The 17,752-nt window shown below is 39.7% G+C and overlaps 1 protein-coding gene and 1 pseudogene across 5 annotated transcripts in view; one reads left to right on the forward strand and one right to left on the reverse strand.

Annotated features, from left to right (window-relative positions):
• FRS2 (fibroblast growth factor receptor substrate 2) overlaps positions 1 to 17,752 on the reverse strand; it is a 109,726-nt gene that overhangs the window by 69,142 nt on the left and 22,832 nt on the right. The gene's annotated exons all lie outside the window — the stretch shown is intronic.
• LOC133247549 (E3 ubiquitin-protein ligase MARCHF6-like) lies at positions 1,632 to 5,807 on the forward strand (annotated as a pseudogene).

Below are 17,752 nucleotides of genomic sequence, written 5' to 3' on the forward strand. Positions count from 1 at the left end.
TTTCTGTCAAAAATCATCGTCGATTTTCATCAAGTTCTAATGATATTATAGCAGGCAATGTCCCCAGAAAAATGAAAAAGACTGACTACAAAACAATGTGCCAGCAGGCACTGAACTAGCACTTTAGATGCATTAATTTAAACTTTACAACATCATATTATATTATTATTACTATTACCTCTATTTCATAGGTAAACTCAAACAGAGAAAGATTGAAGTTGCTTGTCTGGGGACTTCTGGTCCAGTGGTTAAGACTCTATGTTTCCACCGCAGGGGGCATACTTACTTCCACTTATTTCTTGGCTGGGATATAAGATCCCATATGCCATGCAAGTAGGGCCGAAAAAAAATAAACTTGCTTGTTTTTTTGAATCTAGGTATTCTGGCCACTTTTTTTGAACCTAGGTATTCTGGCCATTACTTTGCCAACAAAGGTCCATATAGTCAAAGCTGTGGTTTTCCCAGTAGTCAAGTATGGACATGAGAGTTGGACCAGAAAGAAGGCTGAACATCAAAGAACTGATACTTTTGAACTGTGGTGCTGGAGAAGACTCTTGAGAGTCCCTTGGACTGCAAGGAGATCCAACCAGTCAATCCTAAAGAAATCAGTCCTGAATATTCACTGGAAGGACTGATGCTGAAGCTGAAGGAAGCTCCAATACTTTGGCCACCTGATGTGAAGAGCCAACTCATTAGAAATCAGACCCTGATACTGGGAGAGACTGAAGGCAGGAGGAGAAGGGGAAAACAGGATGAGACGGTTGAATGGCATCACTGACTCAATGGACATGAGTTTGAGCAAGCTCCAGAAGATAGTCAAGGACAGGGAAGCCTGGCATGCTGCAGTACATAGGGTCACATAGTCGGACACGACTGAGCAACTGAACAACAAATTCTGGCCTCACTTCTAATCACTACACAAAATTGACTCTCAATATCAAGCAAAAAGCACTGAATAGCTTTCCGTGAACACTGGTGGTACAGGGCACGATGATAGTATGCTTTCCAGAAAATAGGAAATTCAACCAATCCAAATGAATTATTTATTCATTAGGTAAAGAGTTATTTATTATAGATCAAAAACTGTATCAAAACGTGGGAACGTTCTCCAAACCTTAAGAAATACTAGGTCTAAAAAAGTTGGAGAAAGATCAATGTAAGGTAGATTTCTAGTTAGACAGATCTAACCTAGTTAGATTAAAACAGAATTATTCACAAGTGTCAGGGCATAGAAGGAGTAATTAGTTCTGCCTAGGGCATTCAGAGAAGTTGTAGAGAGGAGGAAATACCTCAACTACACCTTGAGTAACAGACTTCTAAGGGAATTTGTAGGTAATAGTCTGTCTCCCAAAATCACTCCCCACAGAAGGGTCAGGTTCTCACTGCTATGAAAACTGCTGCAGTAGCAGAGAACATGTCTCAGCACAAAAGAACCATCTTATGTTGGCTGGAGGAGAGTATGGGGTTGCAATAGGTACAAGTGATCAAACCCCTGTCAACTATGGGAACCACCAATAAGAAGGAGCCTATCTATCAAGCTTAATTTTATAGCCAACATAGCTACAAAACTGCCTTTATTTAACATATTTGTATTTAAATTCCTAATTTTAGAAAAACCTAAATTTTAAAACTAATAATAAGAAATTGGTGTGGGGGGAACAGACCTTCAGTTAAGCACGACTGGCCTTGACTCTTTCCTGAAACCTCATCTTAAAAAGTTAAAGGACATTTTAGAAATATAAAATTCATAAGGATATGAGAATGGGGAAGGACACAATAGAAAATAAGAGAAGTCAACAATATTCTGGATGCTAGAAATGTGGCAATGGGAGAGAGGTAACTAAACTAACTAGAACAAAACAGGTGAAGCCTAAACCTGAAAGGAAGAAGTCATCAAGCTGATAAACACAAAAAGTTTAATAATGGTCACCAGGGGCTAGAGGGCGGGAGGGGCGGGGGGGGGGGGGGGTAGGTGTGGTTAATGAGTATTTCTGGGTTAATAGGTACTGAGTTTCAGTTAGGGATGATATAAAAGCTCTAGAGATGAGGGACAGTGGTAATGGTTACACAATAAGGTGAATACACTTAATGCCACTGAACTATACACTTAAATGGTAAATTTTGTTATGTATATTTTACCATATTGCCACAATTTTTTTAAAAAAAGCAGCAGCAAGATGACTCATGCTGGAGAGATTCAGGTATTAAAATCATGATGAAGACAAAAATGCAGGGTGCGGCTGGAAACTAGATGACTGGTTGAAAGTTCATTTAAGTGGCCTCACCCCAAAACTGATCTTCTCACCATCGCTGGAGAGGGTGGACCACAGACTCTGATCTTTGGAACATAGGCCAAAACTGAAAGCTGGACAAAACAATTACTGAAAAACAGGAGAATTATTTGAAGGTCTGCATTCTACATAGGCAGAAGGTTGTCTCCAAGAAGAAAAAGGAAATAAGAGATTATCTGATTATCTGATGTATCCAACCATATTATAGTTTATATTTGTTAGAGAATTGCAAATGAATAGGCACAAAGTACATAAAATTTCAAACTCAGATAATTATTTGAGAAAACATTAAGTTGGATAAGAAAAGAAATACGATCATAGTGAATCTTGTGACACAGCTGCAAAAAAATTTGCATAGTCATAAAAATTTAAATACTAAATAAAGAATTTACCCCCCCCAAACCTGATATCCTATAAAAGGAAGAATAGAGAAGGAGAAATATGTATAAACATTTGCAGGCGGTAGAGAGATTAAGATGACTAATCCTCATTTTTCTTAGAAGGAAGTGAGTAGTTACTGTCTAAAATAAAAAGCCAACAAAAAGCAGAACTGACTTGGAAAAATGAAGGCACAACAGAACAGCTGAAAGAACTGAAATCGACTGCCCCTAAAGGCTAGGTACTGGATGTGAGATGAGAAGAGATGATGCCCTGCTATTTTTATAAGCCTTGAATTTTTAAAACTATATATGTACAAATATCATTCTAATTTTAAAATAAAAGTTTAGAGAGGCAAAACAAAATTGTAATGATGTTATTAAAAAGATCTAAAATGGTCTATACTGACTATACACCTTTTCTTTTTTTTTTCAAACTACTGTGTTAACTTTCTGTAATTCTTAGAATTTTCGGTCATATTGAGGTCAACCATGCTACTTGCTGCTCTGCCTTTCAATGCTGCTGGGCTTCACCAAGATAAGGCTCCAGCAGGAGGAAACAGTGCTGAAGATGCTGCCCCTGACCAGCATGCTAACCCACCAGGCAAGAAAAAAGTGATGGGGGAAAATCCTGTTGCCAGGGTGACCAGGCAGAAGAGGAGGAGGAGGAGAACACGGAGGAAGACAACATAGGTGGGGAAGACGTACCTGATACCACGTGAACTGAAATGCTTTAAAATGGGACTGAGCTACAAAGAGTTTTTACATGGGAAAGAATGCTAACGGTAGAAGGATCACTAGTGTTTCTAGAACATGTCATCTGGGTGGTGTCTTTAAATACACAGTTCATTCTTGTTTATGCATTTTGCCCTGACCACACTGGTCATTTCTCCATTGTTCGTTTGGGATTTGAAGAACACATCCAAGCATCTCATTTTGAAGGCCTGATACAACCATAACTGGGTATATACTTTTAGTGATAAAACTGATACTTTATCATGGCTTGGCAACACTTGTTAGATTTCATAGGTCTCCTCGCTTGCTATGAGTTAGCTATGCTGTTGTTAAGGTCTCTTTGTTATCCGTGGCAGAAGGAGTGTTCCCTCTCATCTGTGGCTGGGGGCTGGGTATCTGTTCCCTGGAAATGTCTGATGCTACTCTGAAAACTCATGTTTTTGCAAATCCCATGGACGGAGGAGCCTGGAAGGCTGCAGTCCATGGGGTCGCGAAGAGTCGGACACGACTGGGCGACTTCACTTTCACTTTTCACTTTCCTGCATTGGAGAAGGAAATGGCAACCCACTCCAGTGTTCTTGCCTGGAGAATCCCAGGGACGGGGGAGCCTGGTGGGCTGCCATTTATGGGGTCACACAGAGTTGGACACGACCGAAGTGACTTAGCAGCAGCAGCAGCAGTGGGAGAGGTGTCTGTTTTCTGGTTTGCCTCCTTCATTCTGTGGCTAAGACAGATACTTCAACCTGGTGTATTTTGGTTTCTAAAGAATCTGAATGATCTAGATTTCAATCCCCAGTACAAGAAATGATTCACTTGACTCTGTATACATATCTTCCAAAATTTATTTGGTCAGTCACTGTCTTTGGGTCCTTGTCTGCCTGGTGCTTTTGCTACCTATTTGCATACTTGGTCTGTTGCTTGATTTTTTGTCCACACAGTGTCATGCTCTACAGTGATGCTCAGTGAGTGTACTGTTCCAGGAGCTGCTTCTGCTTCAGGCCGCCTTACCAGCGTTACTTGAATGGGGATGGATGCAGCAATGGCTGAAGGGGACGGTGCCAGCAGAGACTCTTACTGTGGGAAGCTTGCTGGATCTCCATTCCTATTTGTTGGAACCAGGAGGAAAATGAGAACTGTGCAAGCCAACCAGTGAACAATAACCAGCGTGTCTGAAGTAGCAACACTACCCCTGTGGTGGGGGAAGGTGTGCATGCAGCCCACCTAGCCATACTTCAGCAGGGTGGGTCTGCTAGCTTTCAGCCTCGCATAGGCCTTCAGTTTTTCCACTCGGATATTTTTGTTGATTGCCTTCATATGCAATAACCTTACTGATCACCAGCCTCATCTGCCTTACTCTACCAGTATTTGCTAGGCATCAGTTAATGTCACTTTGGATGGAGACTGCCAAAATCCATGAGCTCTGCACAGCTTCTTATGATTTCTACATTTCCCAGCTAACCATAGGGCAGTGATGGTGCTGGCAGCACAGATGCCACACAGATGCAGCGACCTTGAGAAGGGTAAAGGGTAGCTGAGGACTTTGATAGCTGCAGTGCTGCTGGCTGGAGTTGTCCCACTTCTACGGGGCTCCTGTTTGAGCTGGCTATCGTTGCTCACCCAAGGGTTCCCTTGGCTCAAACTCCTCGTTTTTTCCCACCACAGGACCAGGCACTTGGAATCCTGCATACCAAAATCACTGCAGCAGTAATATTGAGGGGTCCTCGATGGTACTTGAAAACTGTTAATTGAGCAGGCTTAGGCAAATGGCATCCAGAATTTTGACCTTCACTATACCTGTCAGTGCCAGCAATCTCTGTGTTCTTGCTTTCCATATGTGTACCTTATATCTGGCATTGTTTCTTTACTAGGTGTTACTGCAGAAATGCAAAACTTGGTCTACTGGCAAATTTACCCATTTTTACTGATGGTCATGGTATTGATAGGAATCTTGTCCTTCCAGATCTGCCAGTTTAAGTCCCTTTATGTGTGTGCATGCTCAGTTGCTCTGTCATGCCCAATTCTTTAAAACCCTATGAACTGTAGCCCACCAAGCTCCTCTGTCCATGGGATTCTCCAGGCAAGAATACCAGAGCGGGTTGCCATTTCCTCCTCCAGGGAATCTTCCCAACCCAGGGATCAAACCCTCGTCTCCTGTAGCTCCTTTACTGGCAGGCGGATTCTTTACCACTGAGCCCACTGGGAAGCCCTTACGTGCCTTTATGAACATATTTAAAATGACAAGTACCTTGTAGGCCAACACCTTGTGAGTATGAACGGAAATCTGGCAAACAAGGCACCTCCACAGTCGTCCTAAGAACAAAGTGTATTAACTACCCTGACCTTCCCCTTGTGTTTATGTGCCCTTTTTTGTGGACTTTTCTCTTCAAAGATTTTTCCCAGTGACATCTCAGTACTGTTTTTAAGTTGAATGTATCTGACTTGTGTTCTCAGCATTCAGAGAGCAGCAATATGAGGCTCTGCTGCCCTTCCTGCATCTTCTGACCTCACTGCTGTCTGGGGTCTATATATGTGTAAATAGAATTTCCTGGATACTTTAAAACCTTGGATTAAACAGAATGCGCTTTGTACATCTTTAAACAAAATGTATATTAATTTATTAAATCTGCTTGTTACTTTTTTAAAAAACACCTTTCTTATAGCACAATTCATGAGCTGATACAGTATGCAATTCACTGGAGAAATACTCTGGGCATGTAGCAATTCTAAAGCCTAACTGTTTAACCACTCTATAAACACAGTATTTTATTTATTCATTTCCCCCTAAGAATATATATTTGGGTATATTTATATAAAGGCTTATATTATTTGTAACTCTTGGATCAAATCCAAATTTTGACATTTCGAATGACTAACATTTGTAAGCACCAGTGATGGTAGAGCTGAATTTAAATAAAGTCCGGGTGTCAAATGATACAAATAGACAAACTGAAAGGCTACTCATGGAAAAATATATAACAGTACTAAATATGCAAAAGAAAACAGGAAACAATCTTATCTACAAGAACTGTACAACTTGCAGCTTTTTAAAAGTCACATTCTTGTGGGCACAAATTCACCAACTAAATATAATCTAATTAACATATTCCTTCTACACAGTTGAAACAAGAACTTCATTCCAGAAAAAGAAAATACTTCAAAGCGCAAGATTAAAACCATGAGCAACTACATCAGAACCTACTGAATTTTTTTTTATTAATAAAGTTCCTTTCATATAAAGATAAAAACTATGAGACCTGGTTTGCTTTTCAGCAGTACGAAGGAAAATTATGAGCAACCTAGATAGCATATTGAAAAGCAGAGACATTATTTTGCCAACAAAGGTCCGTCTAGTCAAGGCTATGGTTTTTCCTGTGGTCATGTATGGATGTGAGAGTTGGACTGTGGAGAAAGCTGAGTGCTGAAGAATTGATGCTTTTGAACTGTGGTGTTGGAGAAGACTCTTGAGAGTCCCCTGGACTGCAAGGAGATCCAACCAGTCCATTCTAAAGGAGATCAGCCCTGGGTGTTCTTTGCAAAGAATGATGCTGAAGCTGAAACTCCAGTACTTTGGCCACCTCATGCAAAGAGTTGACTCAATGGAAAAGACTCTGATGCTGGGAGGGACTGGGGGCAGGAGGAAAAGGGGATGACAGAGGATGAGATGGCTGGATGGCATCACCGACTCGATGGACGTGAGTTTGAGTGAACTCTGGGAGTTGGTGATGGACAGGGAGGCGTGGCGTGCTGTAGTTCATGGCGTCGCAAAGAGTCAGACACGACTGAGTGACTGAACTGAACTGAACTGAAGGGGACAAGAGAAAATGAGATGGTTGGATGGCACTACTGACTCGATGGGCGTTGAGTCTGAGCAAGCTTCGAGAGTTGGTGATAGAGAGGCCCAGCGTGCTGCAGTCCATGCGGTAGCAAAGAGTCGGACATGAATGAGCGACTGAACTAACTGAATGGACTGTGCTCATCTACAGCATATAGCTGCTCAACTTCATGTGTCAACTACCTAACAAATTTACAAATACTTAAATAACTCTCACGAAGGTTTAAGAGCATTAAAATCATATGTGTTATACTGTTTATACTGTGCATCCATATATTCAAACAAGAAATAAAGAGAGCAACCAAAGAAAACCTCAAGTATTATCATACTCACATGTCAGAGAGCATGACAGAGAGAAATGCCCATAAGACAAGCCTCCTTCACTCAAGGAGTCTGGGATTCAGCAGTGCAGAAGGGAATAAGAAGTGAGTGTGGCAGAGGTGCCAAGACCAAGATAGGAAAACGACTCATGAACAGTATAAAAAACTAAATGATTGAGTACTAAACTACAAAATATAAAGGGTAAATTTAGAGAAAAGGAAGATAACAGTTGCCCTGACAAAAAAAGTAGGCACTGAACTGGTCTCAAAGAAGTAGAGAAGCATTTGAAAAAATAAACAAGAAAGATCAACATCTCTGTCTCTGTCTCTCTTGTTCTCTCTCTCAAGATGTTACCATATACTTAAAATTTTTCATATGAAATACCAGAGACAAATGTATGCAAAAATCAAAAAAGTAATCTGAAAGAGAATTGGCCCAGAAAAGAGAAAATAAATGAAGTAGTAAACAGAGGGAAAATTATCCACAAAGAAAAAAAGAAAAATCTTAACAACCATACATGTTGTATATCAATAAATGTTCGCATTATTTTGATTAGCCTGAACCCATTATTAGAGGGAAAATGAAATTGTCATAATCTCATTTCCACAGTAAGAGACTGACAAAACAAGTTTAAACAACAAAACTATATGAGATTTTCTGACTGAGATTTTCTGACTCCCAGCCCTACATGTATCCATGACAATACTACACACTATTTTATGTGTTAAGTATTTTACACTGGACTGACTTCATGACCAACCTCAATTTCTTATAACCAAAAACATTAGAATGCTACTGAAAAAAAAAAAAAAAGCAGTAGCAGCCCATCTTAAAGTAAGTATGCTGTAATACACAAGAGCCAAATGGGTCTCAGTTAAGACCAAAAAACTCTAACAACCAAAATGGTGGCCTTTCCAGTAAATTGCTATGTTACTATTCTAGAACTATTCCTCTAGCCAACAGGCCACTCTAGTGGGAAGACAAGGAGAGGGTACTCCCCAAGCAACAAACTTCAGAGCTGCAGTCACAGTCCCATAAACAGAACTTCTTCATTGTTTATCTAAATTATTTTGACTGTACGCTGACAGCTACCTAGAGATTGAAAATCAAAGAAAAATAATAAATATAAATGAAACACTATAAAATAAACACAATAATGAAATGTACAAGTTACTATGCCATACAGTTATTAGTTTCAAACTTACAAGGTTTCTCAGGAATCACAGTTAATATTACTTTTTACACCTAAACTATGGAGAAGGAAATGGCAACCCACTCCAGTACTCTTGCCTGGAAAATCCCATGGACGGAGGAGCCTGGTAGGCTACAGTCCATGGGTTCGCAGAGGGTCAGACACGACTAAAGTGACTAAGCACACACACCTAAACTAAAAATTTTCTTAAGTTGATAATATCATATTAATTTAAATGGTTATCCTTGTACCCAAACCTAAATTAATATTCATCACAAACTGAAAAACACTCATTGGTCAAGCACCTGAGAATCATGATCCCTCACATTCTCTCTCACTTCTTTCTCTTTTCCAACATCTAAAGGCAAAAGAGTCTCACACTCTTCCATTACACTCCTACCTAAAAACCCTGAGCAGCAGCCAGGTCCCACCCCCTTCCGTGGGGATCCACCACTGAATTAACTGACTACCTGTTCAGAATACAGAAGGGTGTAACTAAGCTTTCTTTCAATATTTTTACCTGTGTTTTCACGTGTGACGGAGAGGAGTAGGGAAAAGGAGTTCTAAACGGAGGCACAAAAGAGCCAAACAACCTTCAGCCCTCTAAGGCAGCTGCGGCACAATACGAAGCCATGTACCTGAAGTGGAAGGGTTGTAAGCCCAGCTCTGCCACTTAACATTTCTTAGTGAGTGAATTCTTTCGCTTAGCAACTCACCCTGCCATGTCCAGCCTAGCAGACTCCTTGATAATGCTCTCAAACACCTCCACTAAACAGCCATGTATTTGTGGATATGTTCAATGGATCATTATTTCTACTTACCTTTGGATAGGGTGGCTCAGACGGTAAAGCGTCTGTCTACAATGCGGGAGACCCGGGTTCGATCCCTGGATTGGGAAGATCCCCTGGAGAAGGAAATGGCAATCCACTCCAGGACTATTGCCTGGAAAATCCCATGGACAGAGGAGCCTGGTAGGCTACAGTCCATGGGGTTGCAAAGAGTCGGACACGACTGAGCGACTTCATCATTTAATAGGTTCATATAAGAGCCTATCACCAAGGAAATAATTGTCGTGGATATCAAGAGCAAAACACAAACTGGGAACAGTGTTTTATCAGTAATATTCAGAAAATCAATAATGAATAATAACACTCACTAAAAGTACCTCATTAGCCATTCACGAATTTATTATTTTTAATTCTCTGAAAATGTTATCAGTTCATACAGAGAACATGGTCTTTTATGTATTGTTACCAATCTATTTCAATGACTACAGATCATGCTAATTAAATATTTGACCAACAAACTGGTATATTCTAATAGGATTAGACACCATTTAATTTTAATTACATTTCACTAGTAACTGTAAAAAAGGCTATACAAATTTCTATAACTTACCAAAAATTAAATTATACAAAGTTCTGGGCTTCCCTGGTGGCTTAGATGGTAAAGAATCCGCCTGCAATGTGGGAGACCTGGGTTCGATCCCTGGGTTGGGAAGATCACCTAGAGGAGTGCATGGCAACCCACTCCAGGATTCTCACCTGGAGAATCCCATGGACAGAGGAGCCTGGCGGGCTACAGTCCAAGGGGTCACAAAGAGTCGGACACGACTGAGCAACTAAGCACAGCATAGCACATACAGTGTTTTACTGCTTCCACCACAAAGTTTTATCTAAGAGCTGAAAGCAGTATTAACTTTTACCAAGCAAAAGAATCTGCCTATAATGGAGAGGAGACTCAGGTTTGATCCCTGTGTCAGGAAGATCCTGGGGAGAAATCTACTCCAGTTTTCCTGCCTGGGAAATGCTATGAACAGGAGTCTGGCAGGCTACAGTTCATGAGGTCACAAAAAGTCAGACATGACTGAATGACTGAATAACAACTCCTCCTTAAATACATTTAATAAACAGTATTAATGTATTATTAAAATTATTTCCACTGAAGAATACATATCAGTATTTTCCCAACTGATCAGCATAATTATATTCTAAGTGCTATTCTAAATTACTGGATAAACTAGAAAGAAAACTAAAAGTTAATTATAGTATCTTGAAATATCTGGGATCAAACCAAATGTTAGAGAACTCAAGTAAAACAACAAAATGAAACATATTCTTTGGAGATACAGAATAAAAAAATAAGACTTCTGGAATTCTTATTAACACTAAGACAATAAACTAAATTCTGAAACAATTCCTAGAAGTGTTAATACCAGAAATGACTCTTCTCCCAAAAGATAAATTTATGCAAAATAAGTATGTCTTAAAAGCCAACTCAAACAGTGCTAAAGTGAAAATAAAAGACATCTGAAGATAACTTTACTGTCTCAAAATTTTATTAAAGCACTAGGAGAAAATTTAAGGTTAAAGTATAAACATGAATCCAAGTAAATATGAAGATAAAAATAAGAGGAAAAAAACTGATGAAACACTACTGGAACAGAAGGGGGAAGAGGATTCTTACTAACCAAAGATGAAAATAACAGGAAAAAAAAAAAGATAAGTAACTCATGTGCAAAAAACATTTTTGGAATCTCATTGAAAATTAATCATATAGAGCAATTACTATAAATACGAGGTCCCATCCACTGTACTAAAGCATGAAGAGCTTATATCACATTTTTCCATGCACACTCAATGAAGACTTTTCCTTCACTATAAATCAACAAAAGGTTTTTGTTGGTGTAATTTACTATGCCTATTCACAGCCCTAGGGATATTTTTGTACCCAATCTCAAATTGGAAATGGGATGCTATCTGTCCTCAAAATGTTGAGTTATTGGCAGAAACATAGCTCCATGTCTAATAAGAACTTTTATGCTCCACTACATGTCTTTTAAGTGGTATTCTTGTTTAGATGTAACAGAGATCTGTATATTTTAAAATATAAATAAGAACTTATGGGATACATTGCTCATTGATATAACACATCTGAACCACCATTACCCATATCACTCCTAGCACTGAAGAGGAAAATGCAGATACTGCTCCACCACTTGGCCACTTCCTGCTAGCTACTTCTGCCCAAACTCCTCGTAGGAGCCCAAAGGGAAATCTATTACCATTGCTGCAAAAGCTCATGATTTGTAGACCACTGATAAATGTACTGAGGAGGACTAATACAACAGAGGCAACTGCAACACTTATTGTCAGCCACACAATGGGGACTGCCTACACAGGCAGAAAACTAAGGCCCAACATCCCTGCTCCCTAGTGTACTGACTGCCCTGTATAATCCTTGGGGCTGCAAATATAATGGGATTTCACTCCCATGATTAGGTTAACTTTAAGAAAGTTAACTTATGAGGAGGAATTATCCAAGTGAGCTTGAACTAACCACATAAACCCTTTAAATTTGGGTCTAGAAATGAGAGACAATTTTTAATGGATCTCTACTGCCTATAATCGCAAGAGCTGCCTACTCCACCAGCTTTTTAGGGACTTCGGTAACCTAGCCCCAAACCAATACAAAAAAAAAAGAAAAAAATTATATTATCGCAGGTCAAATAGTAATGCTTTATCAGAAAGTTAAATATAAGTTTAACTACTTAAGACTCCAAACCTAGCATATTATTAATAATTCTGTTAGGCACTATTGCTCAGTACTCCTAAAATTCAAGTTTGTATCACATACTTCATTTTGTAAAGACTCCATTCTAGAGAACTACCTAGACTGTGTTTAGCATGCAAGCTACAGTCCAGCTGATCAATACCAGCAGTTAAGTGCTAGACCACCAGGACAAATTAAGACTGAGGATATTCAATGTACCGTTTCTGCTCTAAGTTTTCACTAGTTCAATGCAACTGATTTCCTTGTTTTGTAAGGTATCACCTAAAGATTCTAAGCTCTGTACCACATGGAAGGTATTTACTTAGCACTTATGAATGCCATTTCTTAATAGTCACTTTGCCAAAGAGTATATATTCTGAGATGAGAGACAAATTAGGCAAAAAGCCCCTGCTCATTACTGCTCTTCAGCTCCCAAGGAACACCTAAATGCCTAGGGGATTTAGTCCTCATACTGTTATCAGGCAATACTGCATGAAGACCTAAAATCAATAGGCTGGTGTGGGAGAACTTTCTCAGATGTTGTGAGGATTGAAAGTTGGGTTAGCACTTAAAAGATCCTGAGAGTAAGTGATGCCTTAAATTTCGTGTTCCTGGTGCCTCCTTTCTTCACATATACTCCTGGCCCGGAGCTCAGCCAGGAATACTGCTAAACATCCTACAGTGCAGAGCAGAGTTTCCCACAACAAAGACTACGCTGGCCCAAAATGTTAATAGTGCTAAAGTTAAGAAATCTTGGTATAAAAGGAAGAATGCTAAATTAGAATCCCACCTTTATACTTTATCACCTAAATGACTTTCAGCAAATTATGTAACTTCTCGAAGTTTCCTCATGTATAAAATGGATAACATGCTCATGTTGAAGGATTTAGGAGGATAAATTGAAATAGAAACATTTAGACACTTTACAAATGTTTAGTTTCCATTCTTCAGAGTGAGTACAAAAATCTTCTCTATCAGACTGGAGCCCTGGACCTCTCAAAGATTACTTCAAAATATGAATGACACATGGTACAGTAACTGATTTATTTTCTGAATCTCCAATCAAAGTCTAAGCAACTTGAAGGCAGTTCAGTTCAGTCGCTCAGTTGTGTCCGATTCTCTGTGACCCCGTGGACCCCAGAGTTCTTACTTATTGGACCTAGTATACTCAGCCTCTACAACAAAGTAAGCACTGAGTAATCATCTTTTAAATGGCCAAATGGGCAAATAAGCTCTAAGCTATCTACCCAACATAATAAAACAGTCATCGTGTTGCACAGTGGAAAATTACCAAAGAATGTAAAAAACATAACTCATGTCATGAAGGAGTTTTGAAATAGGAAGAGATATCTAACAACAAAACAAAATATGTAGAGAGATTTAACAACAGGTACTCAAAAAAGCACCTGGGTAAAATTCACATGAACAGCTGAAGTCACAAACGAGTATTAGTGGGATGCATGAAAGATTAGAATTAAACAGATTTAATCAGGGAAAGGCCTGTGTTTAATTAGTATAATCCTTCAGAGTACCTGCTGCTAGTATCTTCCAAAAGGCAATGGTGCAATACACTTAAAATAACATCAAAGCGACAAGTGATATCATTTGTCATTTTAGCAGTACTCAGCCAAATTTCATAATTCAGATGATGGTAGTGTATTTTAACAGGTTCAAACGTCAGTTTAAGCAATTTTTAAAAACACATTAGATTTTAATAGAAGTTTACCAAATTCCTGACATCCACAATCCATTTTAACTATTTTAAATGCTCTGAGACAGAATAAGACCAAAAAGGATGATGCTCAACTGTCTGAATATGCTGCTGAGAAAGCTGAGCTCAAGCATACCCAAAGTGTGTTAGAAGCAACTTTTAAAATGCACAAATGCAACAATTTTTTTAAACCAACAATTTTAGAAAAATAGTAGTTCCTATCTAAAGTTTATACAAATATAAGACACTGAGTTTGCAAATGTCAGCAGTTTTAAGATCCCTTTCTAAAGTAATAGTCTCCTTCTGTTTTGCTTGGTATCTTAATTTGCCTTTAGTTTCAAAACTAAGTTTGCCAACACTATTCCTCTCAAAACCTCAGGAATTCCATTACTAGTTTTAAACTAAATTAAAGGAAAATAGATCCATTCAACCCATGGCAGAAGTATGCACAAAGTGTTTGTTGATGCTCATAAATAGACTGAGAAATTTAGACATGTCTGAAGGACAACGGCTCTATAGTCAACTTTGGTTTGCTCCACCATGGAATCAAATAGGAAGAGAATTATTGCTACCACTTCAAGTGAGACCCGCACAGATACCTTTAAACCAACTGAGATACACTACACAGAACATTCTCTTTAGATCAGAGCCTTAGCGTACATTTCCACTTCAGGGAAGAATGGTTAGAGTACTCTTTAAAAAGGTACACATGGAGCCAAGGTGTGACCAGAATCTCCCCCAAAACAATGCTAAAAATGCCCTCAACACTGCCCCCCTCACCTCAAAAAAAGAACTATAAAAACCTGACAAAAAGATGGTTCTCCATCTTACCACTGGAAACCTTTTCCATTTTATATCGCTAGTCTCAGATTCTATAAATCTTCCTGACAATTACAGGTATTTTCATACTCAGCCCTCTCGGGGATCTTCAGATTGTGATTCATCTCAACGCACCTGAATCCCAGATATCAAGATCCTGTGAAAGGGACTAGTAAAAGAAGAAAGTACTTGAAAGAAAGGGAAAGAAAACCCCATTTCCTGGCTCCTTCTCTTACCCTGTCCCAGTACTGCAGAGTAGAAACAAATGGAAGGAATAAAAGCACCTTAAGTTCATTCTATTGCTGTTTCTCTTTTTTTTAAGCCCGAACTCATTCATTCCTCCCCAAGCATCACCCTATCTAATTCCTACTCTTCTGTCCCAGGTTATGGGACTCACAAAGGCCTAGATTTTGGGTAGACTTAGTTCCCTAAGAGAGGACAGCAATTGAATGAATGAATCTCCAGTGTTATAAAGGGTGATTCCAGTATATTGTGATATAACAGATTACAAACATTTTTTATTACTAGACCTAATAAGCTAAACACCCGTTTTTATGATTTACTGGGGGTAGGGGTGTGATGTGGAGGCTCCTAATCCCAAATTCCCTATTTTTTTTAAGTCCCCATTTCCTCCACCCCCAGCTTCTAGCCAGTCTTTTTTAAACAATTCATTTACAAGATAGAGGCTACCTATATAAAAGTCAGTGATTGCCAATAATTTACACCAATACACTTTTCACAAATGAAATAAGTGAAAGCTAGCAGTTTGTGAAACGTAAGTGTACTATGCTTCAGTTAGTTGCTCAGACATGTCCGACTCTTTGCAACCCCACAGACGGCAGCAGGCCAGGCTCCCCTGTCCATTGCCAACTCCCAGAGTTTACTCAAATTCATGTCCATTGAGTCGGTGATGCCATCCAACCATCTCATCCTGTGTCATCCCCTTCTCCTCCAGCCCTCAATCTTTCCCAGCATCAGGGTCTTTTCCAATGAGTCAGTTCTTCCCATCAGGTGGCCAAAGTATTGGAGTCTCAGCTTCAGCATCAGTCCTTCCAATAAATATTCAGGGCTGATTTCCTTTACAATGGACTGGTTGGATCTCCTTGCAGACCAAGGGACTCTCAACAGTCATCTCCAACACCACAGTTCAAAAGCACAGTTCAATTCTTCTGTGCTGAGCTTTCTTTACAGTCCAACTCTTACATCCATACATGACTACTGGAAAAACCATAGCCTTAACGAGACGGGCCTTTGTTGACAAAGTAACGTCTCTACTTTTTAATATGCTGTCTAGGTTGGTCAAAACTTTTCTTCCAAGGAGCAAGCATCCTTTAATTTCATGGCTGCAGTCACCATCTGCAGTGATTTTGGAGCCTTCCAAAAATAAAGTCTATCACTGTTTTCACCTTTTCCCCATCTATTTGCCATGAAGTGATGAGACCAGATGCCATGATCTTAGTTTTCTGAATGTTGATTTTTAAGCCCACTTTTCCACTTTCCTCTTTTACTCTCTTCAAGAGGTTCTTTAGTTCTTCTTTGCTTTCAGCCATAAGGGTGGAGTCATCTGCATACCTGTGGTTATTGATATTTCTCCCAGCAATCTTGATTCCAGCTTGTGCTTCATCCAGCCCAGCGTTTCTCATGAGGTACCCTGCATACAAGTTAAATAAGCAGGGTGACAATATACAACCTTGACATACTCCTTTCCCTATTTGGAACCGGTCTGTTGTTCCATGTCCAGTTCTAACTGTTGCTTCCTGACCTGCATACAGATTTCTCAAGAAGCAGGTCAGTTGGTCTGGTATTCCCATCTCTTGAAGAATCTTCCACAGTTTGTTGTGATCCACATAGTCAAAGTCTTTGGCATAGTCAATAAAGCAGAAGTAGGTATTTTCCTGAAACTCTCTTGCTTTTTTGATGATCCAATGGATGTTGGAAATTTGATCTCTGGTCCTCTGCCTTTTCTAAAACCAGCTTGAACATCAGGAAGTTCACGGTTCACATATTGCTGAAGCCTGGCTTGGAGAATTTTGAGCATTACTTTACTAGCGTGTGAGATGAGTGCAATTGTGTGGTAGTTTGAGCATTCTTTGGCATTGCCTTTCTTTGGGATTGGAATGAAAACTGACCTTTTCCAGTCCTGTGGCCACTGCTGAGTTTTCCAGATTTGCTGGCATATTGAGTGCAGCACTTTCATTGCATCATCTTTTAGGATTTGAAATAGCTCAACTGGAATTCCATCACCTCCACTAGCTCTGTTCGTAGTGATGCTTCCTAAGGCCCACTTGACTTCACATTCCAGGATGTCTGGCTCTAGGTAAGTAATCACTCCATCGTTGTTATCTGGGTCTCGTAGATCTTTTTTTGTATAGTTCTTCTGTGTATTCTTGCCACATCTTAATATCTTCTGCTTCTGTTAGATCCATACCATTTCTCTCCTTTATTGTGCCCATCTTTGCATGAAATGTTCCCTTGGTATCTCTAATTTTCCTGAAGAGATCTCTAGTCTTTCCCACTCTATTGTTTTCCTCTATTTCTTTACATTGATTACTGAGGAAGACTTTCTTATCTCTCCTTGCTATTCTTTGGAACTCTGCATTCAAATGGGTATGCTATGCTATGCTAAGTCACTTCAGTTGTGTCCGACTCAGTGCAACCCCAAAGACGGCAGCCCACCAGGCTCCCCGTCCCTGGGATTCTCCAGGCAAGAACACTGAAGTGGGTTGCCACTTCCTTCTCCAGTGCATGAAGTGAAAAGTGAAAGTGAAGTTGCTCAGTTGTGTCCCACTCCTAGCGACCCCATGGACTGCAGCCTACCAGGCTCCTCCGTCCATGGGATTTTCCAGGCAAGAGTACTGGAGTGGGGTGCCATTGCCTTCTCCGTCAAATGGGTATATCTTTCCTTTTCTCCTTTGCCTTTCA

This window comes from Bos javanicus, chromosome 5, assembly GCF_032452875.1.
Source record: "Bos javanicus breed banteng chromosome 5, ARS-OSU_banteng_1.0, whole genome shotgun sequence".
Lineage (NCBI taxonomy): Eukaryota > Metazoa > Chordata > Mammalia > Artiodactyla > Bovidae > Bos > Bos javanicus.